The sequence below is a fragment of the Quercus suber genome, unplaced genomic scaffold (genome assembly GCF_002906115.3).
Source record: "Quercus suber isolate HL8 unplaced genomic scaffold, Cork oak 2.0 scaffold_708, whole genome shotgun sequence".
Lineage (NCBI taxonomy): Eukaryota > Viridiplantae > Streptophyta > Magnoliopsida > Fagales > Fagaceae > Quercus > Quercus suber.
In genome coordinates this window covers 326,114-339,946 of record NW_027070149.1, presented here as the reverse complement: position 1 = coordinate 339,946, position 13,833 = coordinate 326,114, and the positions used below count along the sequence as shown (strand labels likewise).

At 33.8% G+C, this 13,833-nt stretch overlaps 1 long non-coding RNA gene across 1 annotated transcript; it reads right to left on the bottom strand.

Annotated features, from left to right (window-relative positions):
- Positions 1-8,913: 8,913 nt before the first annotated feature.
- Positions 8,914-11,468, bottom strand: LOC111992829 (uncharacterized). The gene is made up of 2 exons (XR_002880901.2): positions 10,872-11,468; positions 8,914-9,608 (listed from the first exon to the last, which is right to left on the bottom strand). It is a non-coding gene; the product is annotated as an uncharacterized LOC111992829 (long non-coding RNA).
- Positions 11,469-13,833: the final 2,365 nt, after the last annotated feature.

The following is a 13,833-nucleotide window of genomic DNA, read 5'->3' as shown; positions in this document are numbered from 1 at the left end:
AATGATTGAATTCGTCATTTTTGGCCATTAGATTCCATAAACCCACACTAAAATAACCAATGCTACAAAGAGCACAACACAGTGAAACTACCACCAAGACCCAATCTTTTCTGCTACTTCTTGTAGAACATTTTCCTATGATAGCTATGACCAAAAATAGGTAGAAAGCACATAGGAAGAATAGGTTTACACCATCTACAATTGTTCTTTGAAGGCAGTAAGAACCCAGATAAAGTTCTTCACAAATCCATGAGATGCCCCCTGCATATACATCAAAAGAGAAACCGTAAGAACAGCAAAGATTCATGCTAGAAACACAGGAAAGTTGGAAAAATCAAAACAAATAAAATAGTGATGCAAAAGTAAAAGCTAATGAGTTTGCCAAGAACACATTAACTGCAATTCATTGATAACAAAGCAAGAGAGAACAAACAATTGAAGAAAAAAAAATTTAAAGCAATAGAACAAACGACTGAAGAAAAAAATTTAAAAGAATATTCAAAATGGTAAAATTCATTTATTGCTTGAAAAATTATTGTACATGCCATAATAGGCAACCTTTTTTTTTTTTTTTTTTCAGACAAGCATGTCCAAACCTCTTCGTCTTTCTAACTATTCCCTTAGGTGTATGTAGTCCCCTTATCTCACATGCACCAGATTATTACAAGGAAGAATCTCATAAGGGTTGCCCTAAGATGCTAGTGTGACAGTTCGGGCCCAAGATCTCATAAATATCATGAGACTTTAGGAACTACTAGCGGTTGGCATCAATTTGAAATGTCTTACAGTGAACAACATAAATTCTTTACTTAATTGTGGAGGAATAAAATCTATAATCCGACTTTTCCATCTTTTATAAAGAAAAAAAAAACTTCTATAACCCAACTCACTGCAACACATGCTTGCTTAATGGTTATTAGGGGGAAAGGAAACAAAAAAACATTCACACAGAGAAGGAAGATTGCATGTACCAAGTGAGCTCCCCAAGGAAATCATTGCTGGAAGAACTTCTATGGTTAACTTGGCACCTCTAGTAGCGCACCAGCCTACTTATCATGTATGAAGTCAAGAATAAGAAGTGCCCCCACGTAGCTTCCTCGTAGCATATTCCCATCTAATTAATGCTGTCAGAATCATCAAAGCTCAACCAGTCACTCCTTGTCATCATTTGTTTTTCATGTTTGGCACATTTATTTCTTTGTCTGATTGTGTGTCATTTCCTTTCATTAATCATTCTAATAAAACGTGGAGGATGAGGTTATTCATGACCAGTTCAATACGTCAATAACTTCAATAAATAAATTTAAAAAAATATATGCAAGTCCATATAAATCTCCAACTCTTCGTTTTCTTTTTCTGTTTGGGTAGAGGGAGAAATCATAAACCAAATAATCGGAACTGTCTAAGGTACTTTAGGCCTTCTTATTGAACAAAAAACGTTTATGAAAAGTTATTTAATACTACAAGCTTTCTTGGGTAGAAAGTGAAATCATTAAACAAACAATTAGAACTGTGAAAGGATTGAAGTCTTCTTTTTGAACACAACCACATCTTTTGGAAATTGTTTCAAAGACAACAAAGTTCCTTTTGACTATATTAGGGAATAAATTCAACAAATTATTGCATTGACTAATAAAACATAAACAAGATTATTGTTTGTAAAACAATTGAATTCAATACAACTGTCTTTGAATTTAATCGAAGAATCTAACGTATTGCACCTAAAAAATTTACACCTAAGTCTTAACTTAAATTCAATACTTGAAGAGCAAAATTTATCCTCTTGCTTGAACCTTAAAATATTTTATACTATTTTCAGTGAAAATATCTAGAGTTCTCTCTTTCCCCACTCTATATTTAAAAAAATTATAAACAAGATTCAATACTATGTTTTTTATTTAATTTATCAATTGTGACTTGTCAGTTAATTTTTTTTATGAGAAAAAAGACTTTACTGATGACAAACCAGATTACACATAACAGACTCCTTAACCAAAGCAGCCTCTAAACAGGGAGGGCAGCAACCAACACCAAAGGACCCCACGAAATTATAATTCCAAAGACCATTTTGCAAAACAATGACCTGCAACGTTCTCAGCTCTAGAGACCCAACTGAAGGAAACACCTTGAAAGCGAGAGATGATGACAACTATATTCTTTTCTTTTCTTTTTTTCTTTTTTTTTCTTTTTTTTTTGTAACCAAAAAATGGGTAGAGGGGGACAACCCGTGTGGCTTCCCTACCTGAGCGTGACCATAGTAGTACCCTACCCGCTCTCAGGCGAGACCTCATACTCCCGGTCCGTGAGAAACTCACTTATTATTCTTTATTCTTTAGACCGTTTTGGATATAGGAGGGATATAAGGGGCATCAACACACAGCTAGTTGTTTGAGGCTCGAACTCAAGTCCTAAGACTTGATGGCCCAATATCTTACCAACTAGGCCATCCGAATGTTGGTTATGACAACTATATCCTGAACCATAATGGATACCACTTACATATTTATGTTGTCCTCTTGCTAATGACTATCCGATTAATGCTATAAAAAAAAAAAAATTATTTTTGCTAAAGGGTTTGACTTACTTCCAGTACTTTTTTAACTAGACATTTCCTGTTGTTTTAAATATATAATGGCAAGTGATAGTGGGTTTTAAGGAAAAATTTTCTCTGCAACCTAGGTTGGAGGATGTCTCTCCAACCTGTGACGTGTCCCTTTCTAATAATGACACTTGTTCCACCCACTAAGACCCAAATTCAACGGATGACTCCCATTAACTCACATAAGCCACTCTCCGTTAATGGACTGCGCTATATTTCCCTCTTTTTTTTTTATCAAAAGAGCAATTGTTTCCCACCATAACCAAAACGTGAAGCTCAGTCCGTAAACCACACCAGTCACTCACACTCTCTCTGTCTCCTTCCTTCAACCTTATACAGCTCAAATCCCTTCTCCATCTCTCTCATTCGTTCTTTTCCCTTTCTCTCTTCAATTGATCTTAGCCACACTCAACCAATGCTCCCTCTGCCTATCCCCCCCGATCTTTCCATTGTTTCTGATTCCAATAGTCCCACCCATCCACCACTCTTCGCCATTCCACCCACCCAATCCCTTCCCTCTCAATTGGTGCCACTCCCTCCAAACCTCTCTCATTCTGCCGTTCCCACTCCCTTCCCCCTACTCTCTCTCTACCTTCCCCATCCCCCACCCAACTTGTCACCACCGAGAACCACCTCTCCACACCCTTCTTTTTGTGGCAATCTCAGTGATGAAGACGATTATTTTCGCAGTTATCTTTGTGATGAAGACAAAGATGATTTTTTGGTGGTAATCTCTGTGACGAACACAAAGATGATTCCTTTCACAATAATCTCTATGATGAAAACAGAGACGACTGCCTAACCTTTTTCAAGGATTGTTTTCCATTAGCAGATTTGAGATTTTTATGCATTTGTTTGTTATTTCTATTGTTGTTCATTGTTTGTGATTGATTTTCAAAGTTTGAATATTGGAGCTTTCCTGATCTTAGTTGAGTTTTGTGGCTTCGAATTCTGGTGAATTTTCAAAGTTTGCTCTTGGGTTTTTTCTTGATTCTTGTGGATTTTCTTTTAAAAGAATTTTTTGGGGGAAAATGTTTAAATGGGAAAATTTTTTGAGGTTTTGTTTGTTTGGATTTGAAATCTTTGTAACCGTGGAAGGAAAATTGAGGCTATTTTTTGGGTTAAAAAAACTTAGCTACAATTTAACTTTAGGTTCATGTAAAAACTGAGAAATCTAAATAAAATTTAGAGGATTTCATTAATTGAAAGAGAATTACAAGAATTGGGAAAAGAATTAATGAAATCAATACATAATGTGCTCTATTTTATATACACAAAAAAATATAACTAACTCCCTAAAGACGCCAAAAAAAAAAAAAAAAAAAGTCGTTTGAAACTTCTAGAAACTGTACTCGTGTCAGTCTTTGAGTAACAACCTCCTTTATTCACGGAACTAACTTCTTCAATGCTCTTGGATGAAGAATTCATGATGTGGCACTGCCTCAATCAGTTCCAAGACTTCTATGCTAATCAAGGCATCTGATGCAAGCTTCGTGGTCTGAGCAATGCACTCCTCATCAGCAAATGCTACACTGCTTGCTGCCCTTGTGGCTTGACCAGTGCATTTTGCATCAGCAACTGCTGCACTGCCTGCTACTCTTGTGGCTTGGCTAGTGCATCTCTCATCAGCAGCTGCTGCACCACTTGCTACCTCTGTGGCTTGGGTTATGCAACTCTGCTGTGAACGTTGCCTGCACTTTTAACAGTTCACTAATTAAATTCAACTATTTAGTGGCAAATACATAGTTAAATTTAATTGGAGAACACGAGGTACAACATTGAACCAAGTGTATCTAAGTTTTGTTCTTTATTGTAATTGGGTATCTAGAAAACAAAAGTATATACTTACTAAAATAGGTACTGATTTCAGCTTAGATTTGAGGCCTTCTTTGTTATTTGGAGTTATGTTAACTATATGAAAATGTTAGTTTTGTATCTTTGTTGAAATATTTGTTTCCTTTACTTAATCTGCTAAGGAAATTAAACTTTTTTAGGTAGGACATGATAATTTCTTCCCAACCATCATTGTCAAATTTTGAGTAAAATTTATATGGGGTTGATAGAAAAGAAAACCATATCAAATTTATTAACATGTTTTTATTTACATGTACATCAATTCATTTACATGTTTTTATTATTATTATTTTTTTCATATGCAAATTTATTTTCCTAATTTGCTTACTTTTTTTTATTATTATTATTCAAAAGGAGGCTCAAGTAGTACCTACTCATGGAAGCCCAAAAAAATCAAGCACTGCAATAGACGCTCCAGAAATTGGCATGAAATTTATTGTGATGATAATGCATATGAATTTTACAAAGATTATGCCCACCAAATTGGCTTTAGTGTATGGAAACAATTTATAAAGAGAGGAAATATGGGACAAGTCATAAGGAGAACATTTTGTTGCTCAAAAGAGGGTGAACAAGGTGTTGACAAACGCCAAGAACAGGTACATTTTCATTACCCAATCTCACGAGTAGGTTGTTTAGCACAAATGACATGTCAACTTCAAAAAATGGTATGTTAGAAGTTGTTTCTTTTCATGAACAACATAATCATGAGTTTGCTCCTTCACCAATGAAATATATGTTAAGATCAAAAAGAAAAATTGCACCTGCTTAAAAAGCTATTGCAAATGATGCAAAGAAGTCTAGAATATCAATAAAACAAACTATAGATTTATTGAGCATGCAAGTTGGTGGTCATGAAAATCTTGGTTTTTTGGATTATGACTATAAAAATCATGTACATCATGAGAGGACAAAGGCTTTGAAGAAAGGTGATGCTCGTGATGTGATGGAATACTTTCATAATATGCAATTAGAAGATCCATGTTACTTTTATTCAGTACAAGTTGATGATGATGGTCTAATATTGAACATATTTTGGGCTGATGCTAGATCAATAGTTGATTATGGCCACTTTAGAGATGTTTTATGTTTTGATACAACTTATAGGACAAATCAATATGATCGACCCTTTGCTCCATTCATCGAGGTTAATCATCACAAACAAACAAACCATCTTTGGTGTAACTTTACTTTATGATGAAACCATAGAGTCATTTAAGTAGTTGTTTAAAACTTTTTTGAGTGCAATGTCAGGGAAGCAGCCAAAAACTATACTTACAGATCAGTCTGCTGCAATGGCTAAGGCAATAGCAGAGGTATTTTTTGAATCAAATCATCGTTTATGTGTATGATATATTTATCAAAATGCTGCTAAGAAACTAAGTCATGTATTTCATTCATCAAAGCAATTTGTAACTGATTTGGGCAATTGTATGTATGATTATGAAGATGAAGATGAATGGCTAGTTGCATGGAATAATATGCTTGAGAAATATGATCTTACTAATAATAAATGGTTGTGTGGGATATTTGATCTAAAAGAAAAATGAACCATGGTATATGGTCGACATATGTTTACTGCTGATATGAAAAGCTCCCAACGTAGTGAGTCAATGAACAATATGTTGAAGAAATACTTGAAATCGAAATATAATCTTTTGCCTTTTTTGGAACATTACTCTAGAGTTTTGGCTGATAGGAGATGTCAAGAACTACAAGCTGAGTTCAAAATGAGGCAGACAACACCAGTTTTACAACTTGATGTAGAGATATTGAGACATGCTGTAAAGTTGTACACCCCAAAAATGTTCAAAATTTTTCAAGATGAATATATGAAGATGGGGGATTGTACAATTTTCAAAGTCAGTAAATCTAATACTATCATTGAATACAAAGTTAAATATTGACAAAAAACTCGAGCACCTGGTTAAATATGAAATCTCAACAACTAATGTTCAGTGCAATTGCATGAAGTTCAGCTTTGTAGGAATTCTTTGTGTCCATGCTTTGAAGGTTCTTGACAAAAAAAACATTAAGATACTTCCAACTCATTATATATTGAAAAGATGGACACAAGATGAAAAGGTTGGTTCTATCAAGAACTATCATGGTGTTGATATTAAAGGTAATGCTCAAGAGTCATTGGGAAAGCGTTACTCTCATTTATGTCACAATTTTCATGAAGTTTCCATACTTGCAGCAGAGTCTGAGATAATGTATGACTATGCCAAAAGATGTTCTGACACATTATTGAAGGATTTGCAAGAAATGAGGAAAAAATCTTATTCTCTTAGCATGAAGGATCAGACAGAGGTCCATGATGAAGTTGTTCTTGAGGTGTTTTACAAGGTGATAATGGATGCCAATCCCATGAGGGAATAACTTTTCAAGATATACGTGGGATTAAAACAAAACCTACTGTTGGACGTCCAAAATCAAGGTTGAAAGGTGTGTTAGAACGGCAAAGAAATCCTAAATCTCAAAGAAAAAAGGCATGTAAGTCAAGACAAGTTCAATCACTTGGATGCCTAAATAAAGTAAGATATGCTACACTGCATTATAATATATGAATCTATATGTCTATAAATTTATTTTAAGTTTTTGTGACAATTATTCTTTGCAAATGTTATAGGCTAATTCCTCAGTTGACATTAATTTTCTTGAAGAACATAGTAATGTTGAACAAGTTTCATAGTTGGTGGATAATTTCACTCAAGTATGAATCTTTGGGTTTGAGTTTTCAAGTTTCAAAGTAAATGGAATTAGATTTATTTGAATTTTGAAATTGTTTGGGAGTCGCTTGTGTTTTGGATTGTGTCTTGTTTTTTTCAACTTGTAACACTACTTAAATCCTAGTTCGCGTCTACATTTTCCTTTTAATGAAGTGCTGTCAAAATGCCAACTTATGAAAAGTCCACTGCCCACCTATAATTTTTTGCTTGTTGCATTTTTTTTGTTTGGCTGAGTGGTTGGAATATGTGATGGGCCACAAATTAGTAAATAGCAGTAGATGGGGCAATTCTTTTGATCACCACAAGAATGGTTTGATTATCTTGATAGCTTTTATGGAATGCATGCTAATGGTAACAAAATCAAAACTCATATTTCCAATGCCAATTTTCAAAACGATAATCCAACAACTTCTCCCATTTACAAAAGCACACTTCCCTGAGGTTGCTAGGGAACTCATCTTTTGATGGTTCATTTTTCCTTTCCAAACAGAAAAGATTGAGGAATTTAAGTCCATTGGTCTCAAACAAGTTTCACATTAATTCTCTTGAAGAACTTAGCCATTTGATAGATAATAATTTAAGAAGTTCCACAATTTCAGTAAGGTTTGGTTTTCTTTTTCATAGGAAATAATAAGATAAACATGTCATTGACGTAAATTTGTTAAAATGTAAAATGTAGGAATCTGTCTTTTGTAGTCATTTGGTTGGACGAGACTATGTTGTTGGACAAATTGTTGAGACAAATCAGGTACGCATATTCCTCGTGATTTTTGCTACAACTTGAGCCTATATATATATATATATATTTTCGTACATATATTTATATTTTGTGGCATATTTGCAGGTTTCAGTAGCTCCTAATGATATTTATAATCCTTGAAAAGTACCATATTGGAGACTTTTTGAATTATATTTTTGCAGAGCATGTCTTACTTGGCAAGCTAGTCAATATTTTTGGACAATTTTTTGCACAGCTAATGGACAATATATGGCACATACAAATGACAGCTAGTAGACAACAACATATTGGACAATTTGTTGGATATAATATCTAACAATTTTTGTAACTAATGAAGCTACTCAAACATGTTAGGTTCTATATTTGCATGTTTGAGTAGCTTCTAGTTAAGCACTAATGACATATGTGAAATGACAAATATTTTTAAATGCAATGGAAATGTACATTTCTATATGTTAAGATCCATATGTGCATAACTGCATATTATGTAATGAAGTTGAGGCAATATCTCCCACTTCTAGCATAATTCACTGTTGGTAATATGCAAAAAAAATTTGATAACAAAGAGATTTTATGTTGTCAATTATAGCAATCCAACAGACTTAATTAAAAAAATAGAAAGATGATAACTATTTATACGGACAAAATTTCATATAATTTTTTTTTTTTAACAGAAAATTTTGTATAGATAGCTGCTTTGTAAATGGGTTGTGTATAATTCCAACATATATTCTACAACAACATATTTCACTTACAATCATAGCTCAAAAAAAAAAAAAAAACATGCTTAGCAATGAAGGAAGCACTGCTGCAATAGATGTCAAACAACACCCAGCAGACAGAAGGACACCAAATGTTTCCACCATATGCCCCTAGATCATTAAACTAATATTCCAAGATTTCAAAATCTTTTAGAAACAACCCTAAACAATATATATTTAGAAAAAGTAGATTCATTAACTAGATTTTATAACTTATCAATCAATTCATTCAGCTATCCAGGCACAAATTATTATACCATCACAATTTTAGATACAACCAACTTGCACTTAAAACAGTGTCACACTAATGTCAAACTATTTGATGAACAAAGCTGCATGCAAACATCCCTTAGTACAAGTAAAATCACCAAAAATAGAAAACCATTACAGTCATCCTCCAAAGCCTTAGCTAAGTCCACGTGTGGACTTGTAAACAAAGTAAAATCTAGTTCTTGGTCAACACCTATTCTAGCCATCAGATCAGCGCCTATTCTAACTCAACAATAAGGCAGGGTATATTAAAGCTACAACACAACATAAGACCATCCATAAGCCTCCAAAGTTCAGCAGCAAAGCTGTTAGTTGCTCCAACGTGTCTTGTGAATCCCGCAACCCAATTTCCATGCTCATCCCTAATTACACCTCCACATCCAGCCTGCTCCATACTGCCTATAGACGATCCATTAGTGCTCAACTTCTTCCACCCTGATGGAGGTTTCTCCCATAAACTCCAATGTTTGGTTGTGGATCTCCATAGGCAGATTTGGATTTGGATTTTTCCTGTTGAAGACGTATGAATTTCTGCTCTTCCATATACTCCACACAGCAAAGTTGAAATAATTTTTGTCTTCTCCTTCATTTTTAGTTCTTGGTTTTCTTTTCATTTTCCTGCTTGCCCTTGCTTACATCCATCCTCCCATTCCCTATATGTTGAAATAATCATGATAAAAAAAAAATTAAACATCTTATAGATGCAAACAGTACATGATATGACATATATGATAAAAAAGAACAAATATAACAAGGCCAAAGGTGAATACAGTTTTCAAACATAACTTATTGAGGGATAAAAGCAATATGAGAGCTTCTAAACCATAGAATAGAAGCTTGTATTAGCTAGTCCTTTTTTACAAAAATACAGTACTCAAACCACATGTACATGTCAAATAGCCCATGGTTTTTTTTTTTTTGGATAATGGGAATTATATATAAATGAACTAGTAGCACTCAAATTTGTAACATTGTGAAGTCCATTACAAAGTTTAGTGCAAAATTTCACAAAGGAAAATCCAGCAATGCCATTTTATACATTATGGTTCTTGATTAGTGTTTTTCTCTGGTTTGATTTAGACTTTAATCAATTCAAAGACTTTATACCACCTTCAAGCCTTTATAGACATCTAGCATCAACAATTTTCAAAATCTCAATTACGACAATAGATTAGACAAAATAACATGACTTAGCATTTTGGTTCAACCAAGCCATCCAAACATAACAGCCTATTGCATTTTGGTTCCCCATTCAATCATTGTATAGAACGTGCATAATGCATTTACATATAATACAAATATATATATATATATATATATATATTATCAAACTACTAATTAACACATCACAATTTTAATGCCTACCCATAAACTATGAAAATCCACATATTACTTAAGCATGAGTTTGAACTTTGAAACCATTCCCCTAAGGCTGCTCTGAATTATGCAGTAACAGGGAGTATTGGCTAATTGTTTCTGCTTTAACAAAAGTCTGTAATGGCCTGTCAATTTTTTATTTTCATTCTCATTATGTTCTTTGTAATCCTTCCTAAAACCCCACCCAGCAAGCAAGAAACTCCCTTGTACAGCAGTTGGCTGACAACCCAAACTCCACCATCAAATCCTCCTCCAAGAATCCTGCCACCCTAACCAATTACCACCGGTAATCAAAGTTTAGCCACAACAAACCCAACTACCAATGATAATCACTACCAACAAAAACTGATAGGAAAATTAAATAGATAGTACAACATCAGTTTTAGACACAATTCCACCCGTACTAGGGGCTACAAAACTCAACTAAAATCAGGAAAATTCCAATATTCAAACTTCGAAAATCAATCACAAACAACGAACAACAATACAAATAACAAAACCACACATAAAAATCTCAAATCCGTTAAGGGAAAACAAACCTCGAAAAAGGTTAAGCAGTCGTCTTTCTCTTCGTCATAGAGATTACCGCAAACGAAATCATCTATCTTTGTCATAGAGATAACTGCGAAAAGAATCGCCTTTGTCTTCGTCACTAATATAACCGCGAAAATAATCATCTTCATCACACAAGGGATTGCCACAAAAAGAAGGATTTAGAGGGGTGGTTCTCAGCGGCGACAGTGTGGGTGAGGGATTCGATGGGTGGAATGGTGGAGAGTGGTGGAGGGGTGGGATCGTCAGAGACAAGAGACAAATCGGGGGGACCGGCGGAGGTAGCATTGGTTGCTGAAAACGATCGAATAAAGGGAGAAAGGGCCTGGAACAAAACAGAGAGATGGGGAACCGATTTGCGTTGAAGGAGAGGGAGAAAGGACTGATCGTTTAGATGATGGTGGTGAGATTCAAAACCATATCTCTAGTGGCTACCTGTCCCTGCTTGAAGTTTGCCGTGAAGAGATATAGGTGATGGTGGTGAGAATTTTTCAAATAAAAGGAGGAGACTAAAAAGGCGTGGACAAAGAAAAAGGAAAAAAAAGAGCCACCAGAGATGCTGAAAAAGTGGCTAACGTCCGTGATAACGGGAGTTATAGGTTGAATTTGGGTCTTATTGAGGTGGTGCAGGTGTTATTATTAGAGAGTGACACGTTACATATTGGAGAGACGTCTTTCAACTTAAGTTACAGAGAAACTTTTTTTGAGTTTTAATCTTTACATTTCATTTAGTTAGTGCGTAATGTGGCAGATTCTTATTAAAATAAAAGAAGATTTAGGTTAAAAAAGTACTGAAGGTAAGCCAAACCCTTTAGCAAAATGTTATCAAAAGATTTAATAGTCTATATAAGGTAAGATTAAAAATAATAATAATAATAAATAAAGCATTACTTTCAAAACCTTCTCCAGTATCTCTGTGTGTGTTAAAAATACTTACTATTCTTCTCCAAAAAAACCTTTTTATGAAAAAAGAAAAAAACTGAATTTTTTTAAATATCTGTTTATATTTCTTATCAAAATTCTCCTAAACTTTTTTAGTAATAAATGTTCTAAGGGCACCCATTAACCAGACCTATAAATAAATAATGCCACAAACCACTTATATGAATATTATTAAATTGAAAAGGTTAACGGATGCCCTAAGAGCATTGATTTAAGAAATTTTTTTAGAAATTTTTTATGAAAAAAGTAATTAATTTTTTTGGCTTTTATATTTTCCATGAAAGTGATGATTAAATTTTTCTAAAATATCTTATTAAAAATTGCCATAAAGCACCCATTAACATAACCCTTATTAAATTATCTAAGAAATATCTAATTTTTCAAAGTAATAAGACTCCTTCAAATTTCTGATTGCAATGATTCTTTTGCTAATTAATCTCATTTGTTTATAATTGGTCAATTCCTTACGCTCTTTCCAATATCACAAATCCTAATACTCTATCTAATTGCAATGATTCATTTGTTATTGCAATGATTCATTTGTTAACTAATCCCTATGCCTTTTTGTATGGCATCTCCAACCCTAATTTGCCAATTTCAATCCTATTTTTATAAGACCACACTTTTAAATACTCCCACTCTGTTTGGTGGGGGGAATCAAAAAGTGAGAAAATAGAAAGTAGGGTGGGACTGAAAAAATAGGAGGATAAAATAGATTTTAGTTTTCTCTCATGGTATATAGTGGGAAGATGGCAAAGTAGAGAGATAAAAAAAAAAAAAAAAAAAACCAATCATGCTCAGTCAATAAAAAAATTAAAAAAAAAAAACAGAAAACCCAAAAAATAAATAAATAAAACAAAATCAAAGGTAGCACCTAATATAGTGGAGTTTGAAGAAACCTGACTTAGGCATTTTGTCTAAATATTTTTCAATAATTTTCTCTCCAATTTGGGGATATTGTGTTTTGGTGGGCCCAAGGAGAAAACTCTTAGATCCCACCACATCCTTTCGATTTTTCCACAAACCTTATTTTTCTCTCCTCTTTTTTCTCCTTTATATTTCATCCCTCCAATAATCACTCCAACCAAATGGGGTTTAAAGTCTACTCAAGCGAGGATTGAAGCGTTCTTTATTTATTTATTTTTTTTGAAAAACAAACACACACATGAGAGAGAGAGGTTTAAAGTATTCTTTAGATAGTGAGGAGAGGAGGGAAAATCTAATAATACAACAAAATGTTTTAGTTGTGAAGGGTTTTAGTATATTATTTTATTTTATTTTATTTGACCTATAATAAGCTAACACCTCAACTCTTGTAAAAATGTGAGACATTAACAAATCATAGTTAGTAAGTTATTATTGATTCTAATTTGAATCTATCACGGAAATTACTTTTTTTGCACCTAAAACTTAAGATTTGTTGTGAAAGTGTTGTGTGAATGTTATGGATACAATATATCTCTTTATTATAACCATAAAACAACTAAGTGGAGTTCAAGGTTAGAACCACAGACATGAGATATTGATTTATTTTTTAAACACCTTCGTGAGGGAAAAATCTTGTATGCAACATAATGAGATTCATGTCTCACTGGCACATAGGGTTCCACATGCGCAAGAGATACTTGACACTGATATCACTCTCGTATGTTTTTCAATATTCAAGCAAGAATCTCGTTCGAGCAAGAAATTAAGCCCATGAACCCGTGAAAAGAATTCATTTTATAAAACAAAGAGTATCAAGGAAGAGCTGTTGAAGTGTGTGCTATTAGAGCCATTACAGTAGAGCTTGGCAGCTGTAGAGCTAAGCAGAGAATATGAGAGAGGAAGAGGCAAGGTATGGCTTTGTGAGTAAGCAGACCAGCCATTGTTTTTGCGCAAGCAGATTTGAGATTTCAATGGTACAGCTTCTTTAGTATCCCCATGTCATAGTCAAGAAGATCATTAAAAAAACTCATGCCAAGTGCTTGATAAAAAATACCCATTTTTATTATCACTTTAATTTCA